The sequence below is a fragment of the Acomys russatus genome, chromosome 32 (genome assembly GCF_903995435.1).
Source record: "Acomys russatus chromosome 32, mAcoRus1.1, whole genome shotgun sequence".
In the NCBI taxonomy this organism is placed as follows: Eukaryota; Metazoa; Chordata; class Mammalia; order Rodentia; family Muridae; genus Acomys; species Acomys russatus.
The window spans coordinates 16,047,861-16,075,268 of record NC_067168.1 but is presented as its reverse complement, the minus strand read 5'-3'; positions in this window follow the sequence as shown (position 1 = coordinate 16,075,268).

The window sequence follows — 27,408 nt, the reverse complement described above, 5'->3', positions numbered from 1 at the left end:
AACAGGCTGAAGTGACCCTCCTGATGTGTGTGCTGAGTGGCTGCTGCAACTGGAGCGTCTAAAGACTGGAGCTTGAATTTGGGGCTCAGTCTTTAAGGGAGCAAAGTATGAGGACATGAGCTGTGAAAATGTCCCCGAGACGGGCAAGGATAGGGAATAGTTTAGAGCCTGTGACTGCTCTTGGTTCGGGCTACTATGCATGCCTACTTCCTAATAACAACAGACTTGATAGCTCTTATCTGCACACACTATAGACACACCCGGCTCTGAATAATGCACCTAGCAATCTGCTGGCACTGGCCCCACTTATTTCTAGATAAGCACATATGCCTCTCTGAACAACGGAACTGATTTCTCCTCCCCTTTGTGGCCATCAAACTCAGACAGATGACATTCCATTACACTCTTCTTGTGCCCAAATAGGAGGACAGAAAGGCTTATCTGGCCTAAACTGGTTTTAGAGCAACCAAACCTCTGTGAGACAAAGCAAAACTGCATCCTCAAGTGAAATTACCACTTTATGTCTATGCATAACTGTGTGTACACATGATTAGAACCAGATGCATTGTTGGGAGAGACATAGGCACTTGGGAAATGAAAACAACCTAATCCCATCAGTCAGAAGAGGGAAACACCCAAAGTGTGCCCATTAGTAACTAGCCCTCCCTTCTTTCAGACTCCATAACAAGAGACCCCAGGCAGTAAACTGGGGTCATTGAGTGTCCCCTGGTCTCCTCCATCTTCTGACGTATTCTACAGCTTCCTTTTGAATGAAGTTTCCTTGCTACTTTGCAAGCTGTGTGGGTTGGTTTTTTTGTTTTTGTTTTTTTTTTTTTTTTTTTAAATTATTCTTGGATTAGAGGCCAAGAAACACCCAGAAACATCCAGGCCCAGATTCTGACTCTACGTGTAACATTCTCACTCACAGGGCTCTTACACAATCTCCACCCACAACCACGATCACAATGTGCCATGTGCCTCGGCTTCCGATGAAAAACCGAGAGGGGAGGGGCTTAGATCTATATTGGCCGAGGTAGAGCCCTTGTGAAGAAACAGGCCCAGAGAGGAAGGTTCCTCAAGGATGTGATAGCTTTCACTGGGAACATATAATATTCATCCAATGGGGTGCAACTGAGAAGTTTGAGCCAGGATCTCCTACTTCTTCGTAGGACAGAAGAACTGAAAACTTTTCCCCCTATGGGCAGCAACAGGCCAGAGGATCATTGACTGCACAACAACAAAACAAAACAAACAAGCAAAACTAGGGCTTTAGTGGCAGAGCCTTGGGGACACTGTGAGCCTGGACTTCAGCCTCAATCTGTCCCCTCAATTAGTAATGGGGACTCTGACTTCAGTATGTATGCTTATTTGGCTAGTCTGGTTTTTAAAAAATCTGCTGTTAGGCATGCAGCAATAAAAGAGATGGCTCCAGTGTTTCCTGGGCACCAGCCAGGACTCTGCAAAGCTGCCCATGTTGGGAGCTAAGCTTCTAGAGAACACTCTCTGTGGCCATTGCAGCCTCACAGCAAATAATAAACATCTAACCCATGAGCTGGTGTGTGTGTATGTGCCTGAAATGCTGTTTATAAGACAGAGGGTGGTTGGGTTCCAGGTGAGACTCACAGGGTATAATCCTATACACTTGTAGGGAGACACCATCAGGGAGGGAAGCTGGTAACAGTGTAATAAGAAATAAAACCAACCATTTCGCATGTGCCCATCTCTGCCAAATTTACAAATGAAACTCTCACATTACTATCCTAGTTATTGAGGAGAGGAAGCCCAGAGGAGTCACTCCATCAGAGGCTAAGAAAAGACTGTGAGTCCCCAGCCCTCCCTTCAGACTCCGGTCAGTCTGGAAGTCCCCACAAGCTGGGGAAGCTGGCAGGGTTCTTTTTGGGTTTCTGATCATTCAGAAAAGTCCCTAGATGGGTAGCTGATCCATTGACAGGTTGAGGGCTGGTGAGATCTCTTTTCTCCTGCGCAGACAAGTCCTTCTGATATGCCCGCAGCAGATCCTGAGCCTGTTCAATGCAATCTTTCCTTTTAGTGACAATAACTTTTATGAATGGAGGGTGGTGCTAGCAAGGCAACTCAAGGCCTCTTGCATCATAAACTTGTGTCCTGCCAGTGACCTACACCCCCAGTCCACGCACCCGTCTTCAAGGTCTCCCAGTGACATTTCCTGAGGGCTGTTTCTTTCAAACCCTCACCTGAATAGTGTTAGGGCCTTTGTCAGTCTGAGCCGGGAACACACTTTCCCTCCCTCTCTGTGTGTTTTAATTTTCCTCGCGATGTTCTTGGGTTCTCCACCATCCCACTTCTGTTTCTTACGAGTAGAGCCAAGAAAAGACACAGCTTTCAGCGTTTTGCCTGAGGCTGCCAGGTTGTCTGGTGCCTTTGAACATTCTGTCTTTTATAGGTGGCTGTAAAACCTAAGTACTGCGAATATTTAGCATTATGTAAGGCGTTTTATATTTGTGAATCATAGGTTACCTCCGTCAGTCTTCAAGTTTAGGAGCAGCATAATCAAGGCAGAGAAAGGGGGTTTAAGGTAGAAGAAAAGAGGCAGAGACGGTGGCAGGGAGACAGGAGGTTCAGGCGGAAAGGATTTTTGCAGGTTTATTGAGCAAACTTTTGACATTTTAATTTTGCTTTGGAACATTCGCTCCCGCAGAGTGCCATTTCAGGTTGAGACATCTGCTTTGAGACCATTCACTATTTCCTCAGGGCTGCTCAGGCTCACTAGAGGCGTTCTTCCTTCCCAAGCTTGTCAAATTTTAACAAACCCTTTAAAGGCTCTGCTCGCAATCTGAGCATCTCTTTTCTAATGTAAGGTGCTAACGTAGACTGGCAGGACAGACATGGGAAGGGATTAGTAAGCAACTCTGGGTTTTACCCGCACACTCACATTTCCTTGTTGGTCTTAGGCTGATCTCGTTATTAACATGGGAAAATGCAAGACGTGAAGCTTGACATCACCCTCGAGAAATTTCTGTGTGAATTGTATAGCTTGATTAGAAATGGTGCTCATTGTCATTCAGCTTCTGTTCTTTGACTACTCTGGGTGCTTTGGGAAAGCAGGAAGGATTGAGAGGAGCTATGGCCTTCCTGGGGTCTCTGGAAATGTGCCTTCGTGGTATACAGAGAAGGTGCTCCATCTTGAAGGAGGCATCATGGAACGGCAGCGGGGTGGAACACTAGAATGTGGCTGTATGAATACTTGGTTCTCTGTCTCTCTTGACCGGGCCTTTGAAAAAATTGGAAAATTCCAAGCTGTTTATCCAGGCGGAACACTGACTTACGTTTTAAACTTGGACAAGTCACTGTACAACTTCCAAAGAATATGTGGGAATGTCTGGGAATGGCCATGGGCAGATTTTACCAATTACAGTCCCTTTTGTTTTTTACTGTAACACATGGACATCCACAGTATCTCAAACAACAAAAGGACCATGATCTGTATTCAAGAACACTTTGTGTTGCAGTGTAGGCAGTGTTTCTGTAACACTGTTCTTTGTTTTTGTCAGAATGTCACAATGTAGTCCAGACTGGCCTCAAAACTATGACTTTTTTCTTTTCTTTCTTTTTTTTTTTTAATTAAAAAATTTTTTATTTATTACAGTGTTCTGCCTGCAATGGTGCCTGCAGGCCAGAAGAGGGCACCAGATCTCATTATAGATGATTGTAAGCCACTATGTGGTTGCTGAAAATTGAACTCAGGACCTCTGGGAGAGCAGATGGTGCTCTTAATTGCTGAGCCATCTCTCCAGCCCTTCTTCATTTTATTTTATTTTTTGCCTCAGACTCATGGATGCTAGGATAATAGGCATATGCTAACATGCCTCTCTGTCTCACAAGCTCCCCTCCTTTTTAAACACTACCATAGCAGATGGGATAGATACCCCAAGTCTGAGATTACCTGCAGCAGAGGTCTCTAGCACAGACTGGTCATTTCTTTTTCTTTCTTTCTTTTTTTGTTTTTGTTTTTCGAGACAAAGTTTCTCTGTGTAGCCTTGGCTGTCCTGGACTTGCTTTGTAGACCAGGCTGGCCTCGAACTCACAGCGATTCACCTGTCTCTGCCTCCCGAGTGCTGGGATTAAAGGTGTGTGCCACTACATCTGACGTCAGACTGGCCATTTCTTTCTTTCTTTCTTTTTCTTTTTCCAGAGCTGAGGACCAAACCCAGGGCTTTGCGTTTGCTAGGCAAGCGCTCTATCACTGAGCTAAATCCCCAAGCCCAGACTGGTCATTTCTAACCTCATGTGTTCTTAGCTTTCGGCTTTTCCCCTTGCAACCTAAGGGACAAGCTTAGTCATGAGCAGGGCTGCAGGAAGCACTGGCAATTGGCCTTCTTGGGGCAGCAGCTGTTATAGACCGCCATCCTCGGAGCTAAACAGCATCTCTCTTCATCAGGTCAGCTGTGCCTCCTTGAAAGACTTCATAAGGAGCCAGCCTGTGGACAGTTAACATTTTTCCTCAAAGAAAGAGGATAGAGAAAAAGAAAGAAAGAAAGAAAGAGGGTAGGGATAGCTGGGCAGCAGTGGCACACACCTTTAATCCCAGCACTCGGGAGGCAGAGGCAGGTGGATCGCTGTGAGTTCAAGGCCAGCCTGGTCTACAAAGTGAATCCAGGACACCCAAGACTACACAGAGAAACCCTGTCTCAAAAAACAAAACAAAACAAAACAAACAAACAAACAAAAAAGAACGTAAGAGGAGTGGGGAGAGATACTCATCTAAGTTTGTAGCCGCTGTCCTAGCCATTTATATGCAATTCTATCCTAACTGCTCATAGACTGGTTTGTGTGTGTGTGTGTGTGTGATGCTTTCTGGAGAGCCTGGGGAAAGTTAGGGCAAGAGGGCTACACCTGTATAACCTTGAGGAAGCTATCATCCATGGTGGGCACCTTCTAGTGGCATCCACGCTCTTACCCAGAATGCCTCACCCATACTCTGTGACTAAACCCAATAAGCTTATTGGTTCCTTGGGTGAATTATGATGGAACTGCACTGTGCTTTGTTTTAGAGACCTTATGAATTAGAGGCAGGCATTGTTTGCACTTCCTTAGGGAAGAAGGTTTCTCATTCACTGTTAGATACACGAGGAAGTTTTCTTTATCTAAAGTTGCAGAACTGAAATCTGAAACCCTGGGGAATTTAATTGGCTGGTTCTAAGTGGAACAGGTAGAGAAACACAGGTTTAGGATGCAGACGTATATGGGGCTGGTTCTGGGAAAGGGCTCCAAGCACAGCTGGTCCAAAACGGGAAGAGTGAACACGCCTCGAGCTCTATGGGGCTGTAGCACTGCACAGGAAGCTTTTTATCTATCTGCCCCACTCCTCACCTCCTGCCACGCCCTGCCTCGTTGTTTGACCTAATCTAGCTGGGAGACAATTCTAGCAGATGGAGTTCCTTTTGAGATGGGAGAATGGTTCGTTTGTGTCTCAGTGGGTGCATAGCAAAGTAGAACTCTGATTTCTCTTAGTTTATAATAATAAATATTATTAAAATAGTATAATATTTATATTTATTATATATATTTATAACAACAAAAATAAAAAGCTGGCACTTCATCAGTTCATGCCTGTGATCACAAGAATTCTTCTGCTATTATTCCATTTTATCAGTGGGTCCAGTGGATTTGATTGGACGGATTTATTCAGTGAACTTGGCCCTCGGGTCCCATGTTATCCCTCTAACAGAAAAGACTGATGACTGTGACATATTTACAGAACAGCTGGAATATCTGCCTGGGGGGATATAGTTGGTGCTGTTCAGAGTAACACAAATTGTTTAATAGATATTTAAAAGGCATGAAAAGCTAAGCTTCCTCTGTTAATTTAGAAGCTGCAAAGAAAAGAAAGAGAAACCAGGAAGGAAGGCATTAAGTTGTAAAGAGGGAAGAAAGCCAGAGGCTGCCTCTACCAGCAGTTTGAAATTTTATGCTTCTTTGGGTTTTCAAATTATTTTCACTTTTTTTTTTTTTAATGAATTTAACACTGATTATTATCTGACTAGGGAACTTGCAATTCAAAGGATTCTACCTAATTAAGAATGAAACAACTTGAGAGAGTGAGTGTTAGCTCTCCCCAGCTTTCCAGTCCCTGTGGTCTAAAGGAAGTGAAGGAACAGGGAGCAGGTGGGCAGGGAGAGGCTTGCAGCTTGCTTCAGTGTGGTGGGAACACTTAGAAAATGAACTCCAAACTCTGCGCTTAGTGTCTTCTTAAGTGGCTTGGAAACTCTTCTCAGGACTGTGCCTACGGGGAAGCTGATATGTGTATTAGCCTCAAGCGTTTTAGGAAGGCTTGGACCTTCAATGATGATAACAACAACAAACAATAATAATAATAAGTAGCAGCAGCAGCAGTAGCAGCAGCAGTTGAAAATTCTTCAATTTACTCTGTGTGGAAAGTATATCTCCAGTTTGTCAGGCATGGTGTCTTGTGCCTATCAACCATGGTACTTAAAGGGTTAATGAAGGATGCTCATACATTTGAGGCCAGCCTGGCCTACATAGTGAACTTAAGGTCATTTTGAGCTATTTAGGGATGGATATCCTGGGGTTTTTTTTTTAAAATCCATTTTATATTAGTCGAGTGTGGTGGTGCACTGCATGCCTGTAATTCTAGCACTCAAGGAGGCCAAGGCAGGCAGATCTCTGTGAGTTTGAGGCCAGCCTGGTCTACAGTGCAATTTCCAAGATAACCAGGGCTACACAGAGAAACCCTGTATGGGAAAAAAATCCATTTTATAGACAAGAATATTGAGTCTTGGAAAAAATAGCTCATGATCAGGCAGCATGGATGGTGTATATGCACTCAGCCACAGGCCTAATTTGAAAATCTGTTTTCACAGATCAAAGCTATTACTAAATTGCTTTTTCAGAGTTAGCTATTCAGATACGAACAGGCTTGGCAGGTGCAAAGGATGGACCTTTCTCTCTTAACTCCCTGAGGTCCCCTCCTGCTGCATTCCTGCTAACATAGTAATCTTAAAGTGCAAAACAATGGTAGGCAAAGGAATGGGGAATTGTCCTTCCTTGGGCAAGGCGAGGGCGGGAGACACCCCTTAGAAAAACTGTCTGTTCCAGACTCTTGTAGGGAGGACAAAGGGACCATTTCTCCTCTCACTCCTGAATTTGTTTTCCTGCACAGTGTCCATAGTGCCCATAGTCCACTCTCACCTTTAAGACTATTTCCCTTTACAGTGGCCCCTGTGGTTTTTGGCTGCCCTCACCAGCATGAAAGCGTTTCATGTTTCTCTGCAATAAACTACCTATTTTCTGCATGACGTGGCTCCAGGGAGTCAAGGAGAGGCCACAGTGAGATCTTGGTAATATTTTCACTTTTATATCACCGGATCTGGCGATAGAGTGTAGTCCAAGCCTCGGAAGACTGACTTCCTAGCCAGCTTTCTGTTACTATAATAAAAGACTTGAGCTAATCAGCTGCAGAGTAGAAGAAAGTTTTATTTCAGCTTACAGCTTTGTAGATCTCAACCAATGGCCAATTGGTCCTCATTATTTTTAAGCCTGTGGTGAGGCAGCACATTATATATAATAGGGGCTAAAAGAAAAGGAAGCCGCTCATCTCATTGTAGCCTTGAAGCAAAGCGAGAGAGAGGAGAGCAATGAGGCACTGGAATCCCCTTCGAGGACATGTTCCCCGTGACCTACCTTGCTGGAAGATAGCTTCCCAGTAACCCTGACTCATCCAAAAATGGACAGGCACGACCATCTATGTTATGTTATGACTAACTGCCTTTTGGCTTCTGTAACCTGCTTATGCAGACATCCAAGGAATATTTTGAGGTCGCCTTAACTACCTACTCTTGACAGAACAGAACAGCTCTTGGTTTGCTTGTACAGATATCCAAGGTCATCTTGCGGTTTTTACCTTTGGGGAGAGATTGCTGGGAAAAAAAAATTCTAAAATTTAAAGATATATACGTATCCTTCCTTTACCGCCCATTGGTAGCTTCTCAAGTTTGGCTCAGAGATTGCTCTCTATAGTGTTCTCATCAGAGTAAGTATGGCACTGTTTCCCAGGCCAAGATTTGTATCTTGATATGTATTGTTTCTGCTGTCTGGAGACACCGCTATGGGTGTCCCGGGTGTTCCGTCCTTTAGTCCGACTGCAGCAAGGGTGGTGAGGTAACTCTTTTCAGGGTTTTGCCAGGCATGATCTTCCCTAGATGTAATTTAGGATCCAAATAAAGGTGTGTTGGCTAATTTTGTGACACAAGCTAGAGTTATCTGAAAGGACGTAACCTCAATTGAGAAAATGCCACCATAAGATCCAGTATTTTCTTAATGATGACAGGGGAGGGGCCCAGCCTATAGTAGGTGGGGCAATCCCCTGGGCTGGTGGTCCTGGGCTCTATAAGAAATTAGGCTGAGCAGGCCATGATGGAAAGCCAACAACTAGCACTCCTTCACGACCTCTGTGCCAGCTCCTGCCTCCAGGTTCCTGCCCTCACAGCTTTTTTTTTTTTTTTTGGTTTTTCGAGACAGCGTTTCTTTGTGTGTCCTTGGCTATCCTGGACTTGCTTTGTAGACCAGGCTGGCCTCGAACTCACAGTGATCCACCTGCCTCTGCCTCCCGAATGCTGGGATTAAAGGCACGCACCACGACACCTGGCTCCCTCACAGTTTTTGATGATGAACTTTATATCGGATTGTGGGTGAAATAATCCCTTTCCTCCTCAAGATGCTTTTGGTCATGGTGTTTCATCGCAGCAATAGTAGCCCTAACTAAGCCAAGTTGATAGTAGGCTAGTGGGATGTTGCTCGACAGGCCTGACCATGTTGTGTTGGGGAGGATCGTGGAAGGGCTTTGGACGCTTTGGGCTAGAGAAGCCATTGAGTATTGCGAGCTCCACGGGATGTTGAGCAGGAGCTTGGGAGATAAGAATGTGGAGAGTGATCTGGCTTGTGAAGTTTAAGAGGGCAGCAAAGAGCAGGGCGTGGTGGTGCACACCTTTAATCCCAGCACTCGGGAGGCAGAGGCAGGCTGATTGCTGTGGGTTCGGGCTCGAGGCCAGCCTGGTTTACAAACTGAGTCCAGGACAGCCAAGGCTAACACAGAGAGACCCTGTCTCAAAACACCAAAAAACCAAACAACCAAAAAAAAAAAAGACAAGCTGTGTGTGCTGTGGAGGGCAGAGCCTACCTTACCAGAATATATCTCAGCACTCCAGGGAAACCACGCCCCATTTCAGCTGAAACAGTTACTGTCAAAATAAGAGACCATTCCTGTGTTAGCCTACCAGGTTCAAGCATGAAATCTAATCTCTTGATTGAAAAATAAAAAAATTCAGGGGAGTTAGATTTTTGTTTTTGTTTTTGGAGACAGGATTTCTCTGTGTAGCCTTGGCTGTACTGGACTCACTTTGTAGTCCAGGATGGCCTCAAACTCACATCTATCCCCTTGCCTCTGCCTCCCAAGTGCTGGGATAAAAAGCATAGGCCACCATGCCTGGTGAGAGTTAGGAATCTTAAAGGCAAAGTGACTGATCTATGTTATCTTGAGAGCAACATGAACATTGATAATATACCTTTCCATGTGTTTCAAGTCTAGAGGAATATGAAGTAGAGGAGACAGTGGGTGACAGGCTTTGAGTGACAGGCAAAGGTGTCAGCTATGGGCTGTTTAATGTTGTGGTAAGCCAGTTCCTCTCCCCGCCTTGTTTTTCATTCATTTCTTAAATTGCTTATTAGACATTTATTATGGATTTGCCTAGCATTACAGAGATAAGTCAGAGGTTATCTGTTTTGTTCTTAGAAGTTCAAAGTCCTGGATGAGATGGGTACATGAGCTAACAGTGATAGGATGCGGAATGGGTGTCTGGGGAGATCTTCCAGGAAGAGGAGCAGTCTGGAGCATGGATGAGCCACTCCTGTCTGGGCTACTGTGTGGATTCAGAGAGGAAACACTAGGTTGGTGCTTGAAGAATGTGTTGAAAGCAAGTCCAACAGAAAAGAAAAGGCATTTTATTCAGAAGTGCTAGCACATACAAGTTCCTCATAGCTCCTAAAAGGTGTAGTTTTTGTGATGGGGGGGTCTCACCATGTAGCTCGGGCTAGCCTAGAACTGTCTGTGAAGACAGTAGTAGCCTTGAACCCAGAGATCAGGCTGCCCCTGCCTTGTGAATGCTTAAAAAGTGGGCAGCTGCTCCTACCTTAGCTATGAGAGCCCCGGGGTTACAGGTGTATTCCACCACACCCAGCTTTGCTCATAGTGCTTTGTGGGGAGGGTGGAGCAGCTGGAGCAGCTGGAGAAGCTGGAGAAGCTGGAGCAGCTGGAGCAGCTGGAGCAGCCAAGCCTGGTGGATATGGTTCTAGAGGTTGTGACACAGAGTAAGTGCTGTTCTGAACCTCCAGGATATATAAGTAAACCTAGGTAGGGCTGGGCCGGATACTGAGAAACTGGCATGTGTTTTCTTCAAGAACCGTTTCTAATCAAGGGACCATATGCCCTGACACCAAATAAGCATTAGGTACACATTTTTATTTTATTTTATTAATTTATTCATATTACATCTAGGTTGTTAGCCCTTCCCCTGTTTCCTCCCATTTTTCCCTCCCTCCCATTTCTCCCCTTCTCCCCTCCCCTATGTCTGTGACTGAGGGAGACCTCCTCCCCCTATATATGCTCTCAGAATAGCAAGTCTCTTCTTGGTAACTTGCTATCCTTCCTCTGAGTGCCACCAGGTCTCCCCATCCGGGGGACGTGGTCAGAAAAGGGGCACCAGAGTTCGTGTGAGAGTCAGATCTCACTCTCCACTCAACGGTGGAGAGTATCATGTTCGTCGGCTAGGTCTTGGTAGGGGTTCGAAGCTTACTGCCTATATTCTCCTTGGCTGGTGCCTTAGTTTGAGGAGGACCCCAGGATCCAGATCTGCCTGTCATAAAGTTCTTCTTGTAGGTTTCCAGGACATCATGTTCATAGCTGCTCTATACATAATAGCCAGAACATGGAAACAGCCTAAGTGTCCCTCAGTAGAAGAATGGACTAAGAAACTGTGGTATATTTACACGATGGAATACTACTCAGCTATTAAAAATGAGGAATTCCCAAAATTTGTGGACAAATGGATTGATCTAGAAATTATCATAATGAGTGAGTTCACCCAGAAGCAAAAAGAGACAAACGGTATATACTCACTTATATCAAAACACTAGTCCAAGGGATATGCACCATGAAAAACTTTACTTACCAAGAAAGTGGGTCAGAGGACAGGATATCCGATTGAGACTTTAGGCAAGAGTAGCATGCATTAGGTACACATTTATAGAGCGATTGAATTGTTAGGGATCTTTTCAGTGTATAAAGAGAATAATGTAACGTGTATTGGCTGTGATCAAACCCAATCTTATCTATGGTATTTCTCATAGAATTCATTTTTCTTTCCTTCTTTCTTCTTTTCCCTTTCTCCCTCCCACTCCCTCTCTTCCTTCCTTCCTTCCTTCTTTCCTTCCTTTCCACGTGTGTGCATGCACTGTGGCACTCTTATGGCAGTCAGAGGACAACTTGTGGGAGTTGGTTTTTGTCTCCCACCTTCTTTTTGAGGCAAGCTCTCTCTTGCATTTCTGCCTCTGCGCTTCGCACTAGCTGGCCTGAAAGCTTCTCAGCAACCCTGCATCTCTCTGTAGGCATGCTGGAATTACAGGTGTGTGGGAATTACCATCACACCCTGCTCATGTGGGATCTAACCCAGGCAGTCAGGTTTATTAGACAGATGTCTTTACCTGCTGAGCTCCTGCAGGGTTAATACTCATACTAGTACGGAGATGACAATCTTACTGAAATCTAGGCCCCCCTCCCGTCCCTTTTATGGTATACACCAGGGCTTGTGCCCCATAGTGTTAGGGACAATAGGCCATATGGCCAATGTTCAGCCATCTTGTCAGAGTCTGCACCTTTAAGTCTCTGTTTTTCCAAGAGCTTGCCTTTCACCAGAAACTAGCTGACTCCATTGTGGATCAGCAGTTAGACTAAAGACAGATAGAGATGTAGCAACCCTGTTATGGTTTAGCAGTTAGACTAGACAAAGAGGGAGCCAGATACCCTGTGTGGCAGGACATTATGACCCTGCCTGGAATTCCCTGTGTTTTGAGAAAAGCATGCAGCTAGGTTGCTATAGCAATATGCTTCCCTGCCTTCTGACTTATAAATACTGCTGCCTGACTAATAAAGTTTGAGAGCTTGATCAATACTTCAGACTTGCTTTCCTTTCTTTGTGTCTCCCATTCCAACAGGTGAATCTCCTCCCGAGTTTTAGTCGAACCCCGCTGGCCGGGGCACCATAGTACTACTTCCTGCCAGTCAAACTTCTGGTTATAGAACTGTTTCTCACTTTTAGGAGAGGAAATAACCCATATACTTTTGCAGTTAAAGATATATATTCTTTTCTTCCCCCAAGTGTTTGCTGGGGCAAATTATGTATAGATGTGACTACATTCTAACCCCCTCCCTCCACCTCTATGCCCCCTATACCCTTGCAGTCTTTTAGTTAATGAAGACTGTTATTCTTTCTCCAAGTGGAGGATGAAGGACAGCCCTGAACATTCTAAGCTGTGACTCAAAATCCAGTCCTTACAAGTGCTGCTGACAAATGTGGATGCTTGCTTGGCTGGAATGAGATACAGGGATAACCCCACAGGCAGCCCCAGTATCAGAAGTGGTACTGTTATGCCAAAACTTCGAGAGACTACCCAAACAGACCACCCAAGAGCTGAGTCCAAATGCAATGGCAAGGAAGTCTTTATTGCAGGTTCTAACCCGGGCCACCTCTCCCATGCACTGGCACAGCAGATGCAGGGAAATGGCCCCAAGTCTCAATTGAGAGTTTTTTTTAATAGGTTGTACACAAAGAAATGGGTTTTAAGGTGTATGACTGGATGACATTTGGGTAGAAAAGCTGCGAGCAGGGAGTTACAACCTTGGCGTTTCCTGGTTGGGTAACAGGTGTAGGGGCAAGTTGGCCTATAGAAAAGATTGGTCATAGCAGTCATGGGGGGGGGGCATTAGGAACTTTGGCCTGGCTTCTCCTAATTGGTTGTTGCTATGTGCCAGACCATCTGCTGGTCAGCTTGAGCTGATTGTGTTGCTAGGGAATATTCTTCTGTTTAGACTAGTTTGTGGTTTTTCTGCAATCTGGGTTCAGCCGTTGGCTAGGTTTAACACAAAGTGGAGTTTCTTTTTCAAAATGGCGTTTGTCTGGTCCTTTTAGTACTATGCTGTTTGACAGCATGTGGTGCAGGTGAACTATTACAGGACCTCAACTGTGCATCCCCAGGCCAGGCAAACAGAAGGATTTGGTACCTAAAACTTTCAAAATAGTGAGCAAATAAAACGGTTGTTATTTAAAAAAATAATAATTTATTTATTTTCATTTTATGAGCATTGGTGTTTTGCCTGCATGTATGTCTGTGTTGTGAGCTGCCATGTGGATACTGGGAATTGAACCTGGGTCCTCTGGAAGTACAGTCAGTGCTCTTAACCACTGAGCCATGTCTCCAGCCCCAATAGTTGTTGTTGTTGTTTTTTTAAAGATAGTTAGTTTTGAGCTGCTTCCTTAACTCAGACTCTCAAGGACCTCTCTGTGTGTGGACTCTAATCTTGTTCTGGACTCAAACTAGATCAGCAACCGTCTCACACTTGGCTCTAGCCCAGTCGGGCTGCCCAGACAGCAGCACCTGCTCGTCTCTTCTTACTTCCAAGCTGCGTCTGGACTGAAAGGAGCTCCTTGCACTGGCCCACAAGTGTTCTATAGCTCTCCAGGGCAGAGGAGGCTTCCATCACACACAGGCACAGGCTGAGAACCACAGCACCCGGGAACCATTCAGCGCCACTCCTTCATTTGCCATCCAGACCAGAGAGACGAAAGTCGGTGCGATTTCAAAACCTACTCTATGTGCTCTGGCTCGCCTGCTTATCTCTGCTGCCTTCTGGAAGGAAGTGCTATGGCCCGTTTGATATTACTTGCTTTCCATGAATTGTGCTCCTGTTTACTGCACACTCACTCTGCAGCCTCCAGATACATCCTCTCCACATTTCAGTTCAGAACCCTTGGGCTCCAAGCTCCATAAGTCAGGGACCTGTCTGCGTCACAGTGAGATGTGCTCAGCACATCAGAGTGCTCAATTCTTTCTTGTTCAGCAAGTAAGTAGAAAAACGAATGGTCTATTCTTGCGAATGGAAGAAAATGCATCTTAGGGGAAATATTAGGTATAATCTATTAAATTCTACATGTCCCTTATGTGTAATTCTTAGAAATCTCTTCCAAACATCAACAACAAAAATAAAGAAAAAACTCAATATCCACCCAGAATTAGAGTGTGTCGAGGAACTAGACAATGTCTGTTCCATTTGTTTACTCGTGTGTGTTCATGTATGCATGTCCATGTGAGGTCAGATGTCAGCTTGTGGGAGCTGGTTCTCCCCTTCCACCATGTGGGGCCCAGGAATCAAACTCAGGTCATCAGGTTTGACAGCTCACCTTTATCCAGTGACCCTTACCTTTATCTTGGGAGCCCTATACAACATTTATGAATTCTGATTATCAGTGGATCTTTGTAAGTTCATAAGAGCTTTAAGTTCTGCCACCTGAGCTGGCTGGGTATTATTTAAGTAGATTGAGTTGTGTGGCTTAGGGGATTTATTTTATTTGTTTGTTTGAATGGTTTTTCAAGACCTACCGCAGCCAGCACTTAATGGAACTGTATCTAAGAGGGGAAGAGAGGACTGATGTGAGAACAGTAGTCCTGGGTGAGCACTCTGTTTACTTGGAGCATTTAAATACACTCCAGGAGAAAGCTGCAGCAGCATATTCATTGCTACAAAGTTACAATAACTATTAATGGCTCAATTTAAAACCTGTTCAACTTAAGAATTCCTTTTTTTTTTTTGGTTTTTGGTTTTTGGTTTTTCGATTCTTGGCTGTCCTGGAACTCATGCTGTAGACCAGGCTGGCCTCGAACTCACAGACCCACCTGCCTCTGCCTCTGAAGTGCTGGGATTACAGGCAAGCACCTCTGCCATCTAGTTGGTTTAGGAGATTTATATGAGATTCAAATCTAAGTGCTTACAGTTTCCGAAACTTAAAATTGAGTAGACTGAGGGGAGGTGTTCTCAGAAAATTGAAGGAGAAGGGGCAAGAAAGATTAGTTCAGATCTGGCTCATGAAACCAAAGCATGAATAGTTCTAAAAACATCCTGATGTGACTTCAAAAGGTGTCTTAAAAAGTCAAACCCATTCTGGGAAGAAACAGGTGGATCTCTGGTAGTTCAAGGCTAGCTTGTCTGCAAAGTGAGTCCAGGACAGCCAAGGCTACACAGAGAAACCTGTCTCAAAACACAAAACCAACCAACCAACCAAACAACAATAAAAAGTCAAACCCCAGAGAGAGTTAGCCTAGAGAAAGCCCAGGGGGGATGAGGGGGGTGGAGTGGGGGAGTTGGAATGAAGGTTTAGAGTCCCATAAAAGCAGTTAGTTCTTAAGTTGAACAGGTTTTTGTTTTGTTTTGTTTTGTTTTTCGAGACAGGGTTTCTCTGTGTAGCCTTGGCCATCCTGGACTCACTTTGTAGACCAAGCTGGCCTCGAACTCACAGCGATCTGCCTGCCTCTGCCTCCTGAGTGCTGGGATTAAAGGCGTGGGCCACCACGCCTGGCTCTTGAACAGGTTTTAAATTGAGCCACTAATAGTTATTGTAACTTTGTAGCAATGAATGCTGCTGCACCTTTCTCCTGGAGTGTATTTAAATGCTCCAAGTAAACAGAGCGCTCACCCAGGACTACTGTCCTCTCTTCCCCTCTTAGATACAGTTTCATTAAGTGTTGGCTGCAGTGGGTTTTAGGAGAACGGGAGGAGCACAGAGACTTAGAACTGCTGGAGCAGAGCATAGTCTCAGGTACAAACCATTGTAACGTAGTCTAGAAACAAGCCATGGGCCTACAGAAAAACAGAACATTATATCAAGGTGGCAAAAGGAGAAAAGCTGTGGTCAAGGGCCAAAGGAACGCACAACTTTGGATAGCGTTATGGAATTTGTCTCCTTCGGACTTATGAAATTCTTCCTTCTTTAAATGAAGAATCCCTGACTTTTCTCTGCCTCTAGCACAAAGTCGACTGCCCTGGTTTTTTGTTTTTGTTTTTTTGTTGGGGGGGGGGGTTCCGAGACAGGGTTTCTTTGTGTAGCCTTGGCTGTCCTGGACTTGCTTTGTAGACCAGACTGGCCTCGAATTTACAGAGATCGTCTGCCTCTGCATCCCGAGTGCTGGGATTAAAGGCATGCACCACCAATGCCTGGCTTCGATTGCCCTGTTTTAAAAGGATATACTTTTCTTTTGTTTTCCTTCCTCCTAGAAGGAATACGGGTGACATGTTAAATGACATGTTAAAGTACAGCCTGACACCCTAGAAGTTGGTAATGCCTATGAATTGATGCCCCTGGAAGGGTCCTTTCTCTGTAGACCTTCTCTATGAGTGGTGGTACATAGTGAGACTTTGTACACACCACACACACACACACACACACACACACACACACACACACACACGCTCGCTTGCACACACACGGGGGGGGGGGAGGGAGAGAGAGAGAGAATTGTGTAAGTTGCTCATTGTAAATAAACCAACTAAATAACTGCCAGATACAGCAGCGAGCTCGAGAAAATGTAAAACCATAAGAGCACTGAACTAACTTAACTGGCTAGGATCTAAGGAAACCAGGCTAGCAGCATTCCAACTACAGGATCATCACAGAGATTGGAACCAGCTAAAATGAAATCCTGCCTTTTAACAAGCTGTTGACTTAGCATGTAAATTGGGCCTTGGGGAGCGTCAATGTGGAGAATTCGTTTACTGGCATTTCAAAGTTCTGTCAAAAATAACAGCAACGCTGCCTTTTGGTTTTTCCTTTGATGCCAGTTCTTACTTGCATTTAAAATGCTTTTAGTCAGTCCACAGCTGGAGGCCTAATGAGCATCTAAATTTGGTAAGTTTCTCCTTTGTTCTCAGTCTTTTATTCTGAACTGAGGCAGAGAAAAGTCGTTTTTAAAAAGCGTGTATTAAATGTCTCAAGTACTGTTTGTTTGAATTGTTTGGATTGAGCTAAGAATAAATGAATTGATACAATACCAGGAACTATAAAAGTAGGGTGTTTAGAAAACCTACTTTGTCTTTCTGGGCTATTAATCAAACACTGATAAGAAAGCAAGGATTGGATTAGATTACCCCTGAGCTTCTCCTCTAAGCCACAATTTTCTGTTTCAAAAACAACACTGGCATCAACAAAGTGGCAATTAGAAATTAGAATGTCTCTTTAAAATGACAAGAGCAGCCTTATGTCATATATAAGGATGTTAGACAATAGTATCTTAAAATGTTTATAGTTAAGGTATTTTTCTAGCATTCAAGCCCACAGCCTTGCACATGCTGGGTAATCACGGTACCATTGAGCTCCCAGTCTGTCTATCCTTGGTTGATCTTTATTGTTTTTGTTTTGGAGGACTTTGCCTTTCTAAGTAGCCAGGCTACCTTGAATCAGGAGTGTTCTGTTGTTGAACTTACAGATACACAACATCTTGGCTGGCAGAGGCAGTGGCATTCATACTCAGAGCTTTGAGCATTCAATGAAAAATATTAATGATGCCTGACACTCCCATTATCCTAGCTTTTATTAGGAGACATGGAAAACTCATTTTGACTCTTCAGATTCAGGAGCGAGGCTGGGCGGTGGTGGTGCACACCTTTAACCCTAGCACTCAGGAGGTAGAGGCAGGTGGATTGCTGTGAGTTCGAGGCCAGCCTGGTTTACAAAGTGAGTCCAGGACAGCCAAGGCTACACAGAGAAACCCTGTCTCAAAAACAACAACAACAACCTAACAAACAAACAAACAAACAAAGAAACAAAAAACCAGATTCAGGACAGACAAGAGCATGCATTTCAAAGAAGAAAACTGTTGCTCAGCTCTAGCCACTTTTTACTACGTGAGGAAGATAGGTTTAGGGTTTGTGTGTTGTTCAAAAATTTGGAGCATGGAGGCCTGAGCACAGAGTCCTAGCATTCACCTGAGAAGCAGAGCCTGGAGGCATCCTTACATTATCCCAGCACTTGTGGAGACAGGAAGAGCCCAACGGCTGGGGGGCCAGGCAGTCTAGCCAATAAATGTGCTCCATTGCGGTGAGAGACCGTGTCTCAAAAAATAAAAGGGGACTTGTGATTGAAGAAGACAGTCAACATCGACCTCTGACCTCCATACACACCACATACACATAGACTGGAACACACACACACACACACACACACACACACACACACACACACACACACACACACGGTTGATATGATGACATAACTATGAGATGAAATAAAGGCCAAACACTGAAACACTTGTTCATTAGAAAAGATGTCACAATGGATGGAACCAGAAAAGATCATAATGAGTGAGTTAACCCAGAAGCAGAAAGACTGACATGGTATATACTCACTTATAATTGGACACTAGCCCAAAAGGCATGTCGCGTGAAAGTCTTCACTTACCAGGAGATTGGGAGAGATGTGAGGACATTCTATTGGGACTCTAGGTAAGAGAAGTAAAGGAGAATGGGGAAATATAAGGATCCAGAGGGTCCTAGAAACCTACAAGAAGAAAATCGTGATGAGTGGATCTGGGTCCAGGGGATCTGCTCAAACTACTGCACCAACCAAGGACAATACAAGCAGTAAACATCAAACCTGTACTCTGATCTAGCCAATGGACAGGACATTCTCCACAGTTGTGTGGAGAGCAGGACTGACTCTGACATGAACTCTCGTGCCCCATATTTGACCACCTCCCATTCGTGGGGAGGCCTGGTGGCACTCAAAGAAAGGATAAGCAGGCTACCAAGATGAGACTTGATAGCCTATGACCATATGGTGGGGGAGGAGGTCCTCTTGGGTCATAGACCTAGGACAGTGGAACAGGATGAAAGCAGGAGGGAGGGAGGAATGGGAGGATACAAGTGATAGGATAACGATTTAGATGTAATCTGAATATATTAATTTAAAAAAAAGAAAAGATGTCACAAAGCAGAATGGAGTAATTTCTAAGTATTAAAGACACAGCTCTGGAAGAATGCAGGGGAAGAGGCCTTGATGTGCAAGGTCAGTCTTGCCTTAACTTTGAGAACATTCCACGGCTGCTAAGAGTCAATGACCTGGAGTCAATGACTTCTGGATTTTTATTTTATTTTATTTTTTTGGTTTTTCAAGACAGAGCTTCTCTATGTGGCTTTGGCTGTCCTGGACTTGCTTTGTAGACCAGGCTGGGCTTGAACTCACAGTGATCCACCTGCCTCTGCTTCCTGAGTGCTGGAATTAAAGATGTGTGCCATCTTTCTCCTTCTTCTTCTTGTTCTTGTTCTTCTTCTTCTTCCTCCTCCTCCTCCTCCTCCTCCTCTTCTTCTTCGTGCTAACACTTTTCAATTCTGTGAGTCCATGAGATGACTTTGTGATCTGATAGTGATATGTGTTGGCTCCAATTCCTTAATGATTCTGCTTTATTAGGGATTTATTAAAGGCATGTACTTCCCTTACAACCTGACTACCCTAATAGGAGGGAAAGGAAATTAAAGAGAACAAGAATGTAACCTTTTGGGTATCAGTTCCGCAGTGCAGTTCCCCTGGCGTAATTCTCAGGAGTCTAGCAGATCATCTATCCGACAGAAGAAGCGACACCATCTGTGAACTGAACCTGGAGCTCTCCACTGAGCTCGCCACCGCAGCCAAATCTCTGATTTCTCTCTCCGGTTCCCCAATGTTCTTCTCCTTCCAATCTCTCTCTCTCTCTCTCTCTCTCTCTCTCTCTCTCTCTCTCTCTCTCTCTCTCTCTCTTCTCTGTCTCCTCTCTCTGTCTCTCTCTTCCTCCTCCTAATCAATGATCCTTTTGGCAATACAATATCCTGCCTGGAATCGCCGGCCCCTGTCTTTTGTCTTGGGCTAATCCTTCCTCTTTCTCTGAGTCTAAGATCTTCATCAGTTTGTAGAGACAGAGTCTCAGTGGGGTCGAGCATCCCAAGACCGTTTTCACCTTGGGCCCAGACTAAGGCCAGGCGACATTCTCTTTACAGATATGATTTGGCTAGTGTGGGCTAATCATAGCAAGTGGAAAAACTTACCCAATTCTATCCACTCAATGTAAATACCACTGCTCTCAACACCGCATCACTGAGTCACCGTCTGTAGGGTATCTGTTGATGAGAAGAGACACTTTAACTCCCATCCATGTGTCTGCAGTGGATGCTGTAAGCTACGTGCTGATGTGGGGTGGGAGGGTGTGGCTTTATCCTGCTCTGCAGGCTTTGGCCTGCTTTCCCCAGCTTTTGGTGAGATGATGTCAGAAGATACAGTCCAGACGGTCTAAAGTATGTACTGTAGTCTTGGGTTGTGGCTCTTTTCCCACCAGAGGACTAGTGATTTCAGTCCAACACTTCCTCAAGGAAACTATTAAACGTCAGTAGCTTTCCTTGACCTCTACAACAATGCTTGCCAAGCAGAAGTCTGACGCACGGTGGGTGCTGGGAAATGTATCCTAGCCCTCTGCAAGTGCCATATGCACTTTTAACTGCTGAGCCGCCTCACCAGCCCCAGCTTGAAAAGCTTGACCTATAATAAGTGTTCATAGAAATTCTTGTTGAAGAATTGAATGAATAAACGTATGTCAACGAAGCTTTCAGTGACAAAACTGGGTCCTGGCCATGAACTCTGGCTAACTGGGAAGGGGTAGCAGGCTCCTCTACCTGAGGCAAAGCACTCACTCGTTCAAGGTGTCTGGCCCAGTGGACAGTGCTGCTGGGGGTAGCAGCTTTATTTATATTGGAAAGAAAGAAAGAAGAGACTTAAATTAAAAAAGTTATAGCACCTGGCATGTGCTGTGAGTTTCTCTGGAGGGGACACTCCCTGACTTGCTTAGAAAAAGCTGTGTGTGGTGTCCAGTGAGGTGGAAACCATCCTGGGTCAGTCTGCTGAAGAAAATCCGTAATTGGAACCAGTGCTCAAGTGGCCCAGATTTGGTCTTGTTAGATGTTTGGTTTTACTGAAATATTAGTCACTCAATGGTACACGTTAGGGAATGTTATTGGCAAATGGCAGGCTTAGCGATTTACACTGAGATGGAGAGTATCTGAAGACCTGTAACTCCGAATTTGTCCTTCATAAAAACAATGCGGCACCTCCGCCCGCCTTCTGCCCCGCCCCCCCCCTGGCCCGGCCCGGCCCCGCCCTTAGCAGCGGCCTTCAGGAAGTTGGAATTCGACTGCTTAGCCAATTTCTGAATGGTCTGAGCTATGCTGCTGCCAGAGAACCTGTCTTTTGCCATGAGGGAGTAAATGAAGCCAAATGCTCATTAGAAAAAGTGTCACAGAGCCGAAGACAGCAGCTTCCAGGCGAGCTGCAATGATCGCAGGAGGAGAGCAGGTACTGGTGTGCAAGGCCAGCCTTGCCTCATCTCTGAGAACATTTCTTTTATCTCTTCCACCTCTGTAAGAGGAAGGCCCGGAATCCCAGAATCCTTTTCTGTGATGACTCTGTTCTGTGGCTCCAGGAGGTGAACTGTGAAGAAAGTTTCTAGCATGGCAGACACACAACAAGTAGAAATGATTGCTGTTGGAATCTGACCCTCTCTAAATAAACGACACAGCCTCCCGCTGGGGAGCCATGCTAAATTCAGCCATGTTAGAAGTCCTGTGCTTAGGCTGCACGCTGTGACCTTTGAGTTGTTGACCTTTTCTGAAAGAGGTCTTGTGTTTCAGGCTATCTTTGGATTGACTACCCAGAGAAATAGGGAAGTCCTTATAGGGAACTACCCAGAGAAATAGGGAAGTCCTTACAGGGAACTACCCAGAGGATTAAGGAAGTTCTTAAAGGGAGCTATTCAGAGGATTGTATTCTTGCCTGGGGGATAGAGGAAGTGAGATTACGATAGATCATGTTGACCTTGCTATATATAGTCTACTCGACTGCATTAAAGAGAGTCTTGATCAGAAATCTCCAGACTTGACTCAGTATTTCTCACGTCTCTGTGGCCCACTTTCAGTCTGCACCTCCTCTTTCAGGTGAACCCTGGTTCGATTTGTCCCTCAGTCTGGGACATGTCCCCACTGCCACTGTTTCACTGACTCTCTGTCCAGTCCAAGTCAATGCAAGGGTGATAGAAGTTGGTGTCAAGGCATGCAGGGTACTCCGCCATAGATGCAGGCTCTTCCTACTGGTATGTTATCTGGATATTGACCTCTTGGGTGAGCAATGAGGGTCAAACTTTGTCTCTTTTCTATAAGCGCTTCTGCCTTAACTAGCTGAAATCTAGTTCTGTGGAAGTTCAGTACTGAAAAGTGGATTGATAATAAGACATTGTCTCAAAAACAAAAACCCTCAGTCAAATTGTACACTTCTCTCATGTTAAAACAAAAAGAAAGAAAAAAAAATCTACTAGAACCTACAAAGTCTCATTGCAGGAAAATTATACATATAATTTCAGAGACTGCTTATAATACTCTCTGCAATTTACGTTTGGGATTAACTTTTGTTAAGTCCTGTTAAAAAGAATGAATTTCACCAATAATGACTCATTTAAATAATACTCTTCCTGAACGGGTAGTACCTCTGGCATCCGAAAGACACCCTGCAGAAAGAGGTGACACACTGTAGCACCTGGCTGTCAGGCTCAGGACTAAGGGTCAATGATCCAGGAGAACTCTGGGAAGAATGCCAACACGATAAGGATTGCCACCAAAATTTATAAGTTTGGGAAAGCAGAAATAGGTCTGCAGACAATAAATCTCCCCCACTCAAAAGTTCCCTTTTCCATTCCACTAAACTTCAAGCCCCAGTGCGGGGTTTCCATGGTATTTTATTTTATTTTTTGGTTTTTCGACACAGGGTTTCTCTGTGTAGCCTTGGCTGTCCTGGACTTGCTTTGTAGACCAGGCTGGCCTTGAACTCACAGCGATCCACCTGCCCCTGCCTCTCGAGTGGCATGTGCCACTATACCCGGCTTGGAGTCTCCATTTTCAATTGTCCTGGTTAAAGAACGGTTCTGCCCTTGTGAGAGGTCAGTCTCTGCTTTCTTTCCTTTGCTCATTGCTTCCATCAATCCGCTCTAACAGTCTGTATCCTTCTCCAAGGTGAGAGGGCTCATCGATATCATTGCTGAGCATGAATTCTGCACAGCTGGATTCCTGGCAACACATTGCCATCCTTGACAGACAGCTGACTTAGGCTGTGAGGCGCATGCTCCTCCATATAGCCTGCGGCTAGTTCTGTGCCCTTGGCCTTCCAGTCACTTGGTGTTTTTCCTTGCCAGGCTTATAGTTGCTTCTGCCTGCTTGTTTTATCTATTGGGTCTGTTCAGGTGTAGGGTGGAGGTCTGACACACTGCATGTTACACACCTGTGTCCCCTCTCCTGAGTGTGGCTATGTCACTGGTGCCATCTGTTTCTCAGACATATTCTTTTCTTTTTTATGAGTACCCATCTATTTCTTTGACTTTGTGCTGATTAAAAAAGCAGATCTGGTTACGCATTCATAAATTTAAGTCAAAATGATTCTCCTTGGCTTCTCTCCTACTGTATCCAGTTACCATTTTTTCCCCCCTCATAAAATGCACAATGCTCAGTTAGCTTTCCTTCTTTGCTTCTAGTTTAGACAAAGGCAAGTCCAGGCCTTTGCTACCCCTCTGCTAATGCCTGGGGAATCTTGCTTTCTGTGGAGAGGTTGAAAAGCTGAGTGGAATCTACCAGGAGTTCTGATTTTCCTGCATCCAGAGCCTTGTTCATAGGTGTGAAGCTTTGGGAAGAAGGTTCCCTGCCTCCCCCTCCCCCTGCTTCCCCCCCCCAATATAGACTGACTCAGTCTTTTGGAACTGTTTAATGTCTTCCTTTTCAAAACCCCACATTTATATTTATATAAATGTATATTTATATAAAATATATAAGCATGCATACATATATATAAACACACACATACACACACACATATATATCAATACACACTTACATATATATGTACACTGGTAGCCAACAGCCATTGAAAAGGTGGATCTAATTAAAGGAGAGTTGCAGGGACATAGGTAGACAAGGAAAGCAACAATGACTTCCTTGGGCTTGTGGCTTCTTGTTCCCCAAAGATGTTTTAAGGAGAAATGGCAAGAGGGCATAGAAGTGGGAATGGGGCTGGGGTTGGTGGGTAGACATGGACTGGTGTGTGTGTGCACACGCACGCTCATGCACGCACGCGCACGTGCATGTGTGGAGGGATGGTGGTGGTAGTTTCTAAGCAAGACTAATGGGAGAAATGGAAGGACCCAGGGTCCTATAGAACACCCAAGCCAGCATCTCCCAGTGGACTTCCGGCTTTAGATCTCTCCCATCTTGGAGGTGTAAAGCTGTTACTCTCCCTTTTGCTGTGGCTTGGTCTTTTTTTTTTTTTTTTTTTTAAATCTCTCCCCAAAGTTGAATTCTTTTTCTGTGCCAAGGAGCAATATCTGAAAACACTTAGACAACTACCAGTCCCTCCTTGTTCTAGGGTTAACACGCTCTCACAGTGAGAAATCACTCAGCACACTAAGAGATTAATGAAGTAAAATATTTCTTACTATAGCTTATGCTAGGCCCTGGCTAATACCCAAAGAGGAGCCTGCCTTAAATAGAAGATTTTACCTGCTTATATAGACTCGAGGCTTATGCATTCCACATACGCTGCCATCCTTAAATCTCTTTCAGATACTGTTACACTTAGAACAATTTAAACAGAGGCAGGAGACAGCAAGTTGGGCCGCTTGGGCGGATGGGCTATTTACACAGTGAAGGTGTTGTCAGCTTCATTTGTTAACTACTCCACTGTCGTTCTTTGCAAATAGTTGATACCCAGTGTCTTCTTACCCGCCTGGTAGGATGATGTTTCTCTAGGTAAGAGCTTAGTGGGCTACATGGTAGGCTTGACCGTGGTTGTAACTCTGTGCTCTTGGAATGCCCCTTTTGTTATGGAAATGAAGTCTAATTGGAGGTCAGTCTTGGCGAACACACTTTAAAGGGAACTTTCTCAACAGCCCCAGACTTTAACTGTGGTCCAACATTCCCATCCCTACAGTTTCTAACAAGTCCGGTTAGGGTGCCACTTACATCCTAGCCATATTGGAGGAGATGCACTTTGGTGCTCTTGCACTCGGCCTTGCCTTCATAAAAGCCAAATTTCTGATGGCCACACAAATGTATCTCGAGGGTCGTCATTTTGTGTTCTTCCTTGGGAGGCTGTAAACAGTCAGACCGCATAAGACATTCTGCAGCTACAGAATTGTTCTCCTTCTTCATACAGAGGCGCTCATTCCCTGATGCCATGACTCACTGCACCATCTTGCAGTGGTACCCCTTGCTAGGAGAGGTGTGTGCCGGACTTGACACAGGCCTTCGGCAACCTCTTTTCTGTCTTTCACCCCCCAAACGAGGTGCGCACCCAACATGTACTGTTTGGTTCAGTTATATTTCATCTGTATTACTTATGGACTCCAAGTCTGCCAGGTTACCAAGGTTTATTTATTTATTTATTAAAAGATTTATTTATTATTATGTATACAGTGTTCTGTCTGCAGGTACACCTGCAGGCCAGAAGAGGGCATCAGATCTCATTATAGATGGTTGTGAGCCACCATGTGGTTGCTGGGAATTGAACTCAGGACCTTTGGAAGAGCAGGCGGTGCTCTTTACCACTGAGCCATCTCTCCAGCCCCACCAAAGTTTATTTATAACCCCTAAATCAATATGCATACTGCTTTTGAGGTTATTCATGAATATGTGCTTAAACTAAGCGACAAAACACAGGCTGCTGGCTGAGGTCAAACAAATGGACCCTCCCCCTGTTTTCAGTCCTCATGCTATAAGTGGAGGACGCTCTCTGGTCTGCTCGGTGCCATGTTTTCTGCTTTTTAAGTGTGATGTTGCTGTTTAAAACACTCTCCAAGTACCGCGCTGAAATACTGCGTGGTGCTTGACTTAGAAGAAGTGCGTTGGCCGGGCGTGGTGGCGCACGCCTTTAATCCTAGCACTCGGGAGGCAGAGGCAGGCGGATCGCTGTGAGTTCGAGGCCAGCCTGGTCTACAAAGTGAGACCAGGATGGCCAAGGCTACACAGAGAAACCCTGTCTCGAAAATCCAACCCCCCCCCCCCAAAAAGAAGTGCGTTGGCGTGTCGTACTGAGAATATTCGTATTAAGCCAGTCAGCTTCAGGAGTGACTTCCACACAGCTGTATGAGCTCAGTGCACTGCTATAGGTTAAATAAGGCGTTTTCAGCCACAAGCACGGATGAATGGATGGTCCAGGTTGTTGGGTTAAAGGCAGAACTTTGACCAGAGACTCCTAGGAACTGACTTTGTGTTCAGAGGGCGAAGACAGTCTTCACCAACGGTACTTGGGACACTTCCTAGAACGTGAAAGGGTTTATAATTCTTTGAACATTCCCACAGCCAGCTTGTGTCCCCGCCCGAGGGGGATCTGCCAAGCCTGTTTTGCCCAGCTCTGCTCTCTGATAGCCCCCTTTCATCTTTGAAGTCATAATCCATCAATTTATTTGTCCCTTAGCGTAGGGGGTGCTTCACTTACAGCTCATGACACATGCTCACATAAAGACTTTTATTTGACATTTGAGTATAATTTTGTAGAGGAAGCCAAGTCTCAGCAGGCCAAGAGGTGCTGGCGAGGGAGGGAGGGGAGCCCCTCCCACTTCCCTTTGGCAATAGCAGGTTGGGTAGAGAGGGAAAACTGGGCAAGATAACATTCCTCTAGTTTTTGTTTTTGATAAAATTTTACGTTTTTTTTCTGTCAGTTTTGTAAACGACTGTTTTTGTACCTTAAATATTTTGAGTACAAGTAACATTACTAAAGATATGTAGAATATCTGGCCTATCAGACTGGTAGGTAATTTAAAAATAATTTTATCAGTTTACAGATTCTTTTTAGCTTGCCTTCCACAAGCCTCAGTAGCATATCTTGCTGATAACTGGAGTACCGAGATGAGGACTTAACACTGCTGCAAAGAGTCATGGTGGAACTGAATCAAACGCCATCTGATTTAGGCCCTTTTGAGTCAGTGTCTGCCGCCTCATTAGCAAGATTGCTAAGAGGCTGCCAAGGCCAGAACAGGAGGCAGACCTGGTGAATATTAACCAGCCTTGAGATCTTGGGCAACGGAATAACGTGACCAGGCTTGTGTTTCCCAATTGTACCTTCTAGCATTGTAAAAGCTAGGATAGCCCCTGCGGTGCCTCGATATCAGAAGCAGTTACCCCTCTTACCGCGCCACAAACGCTCACTCTTTTTTTAGACGTTATCGCCCTCTGCTGGTCTCTTGGTGTATTTGCATGAT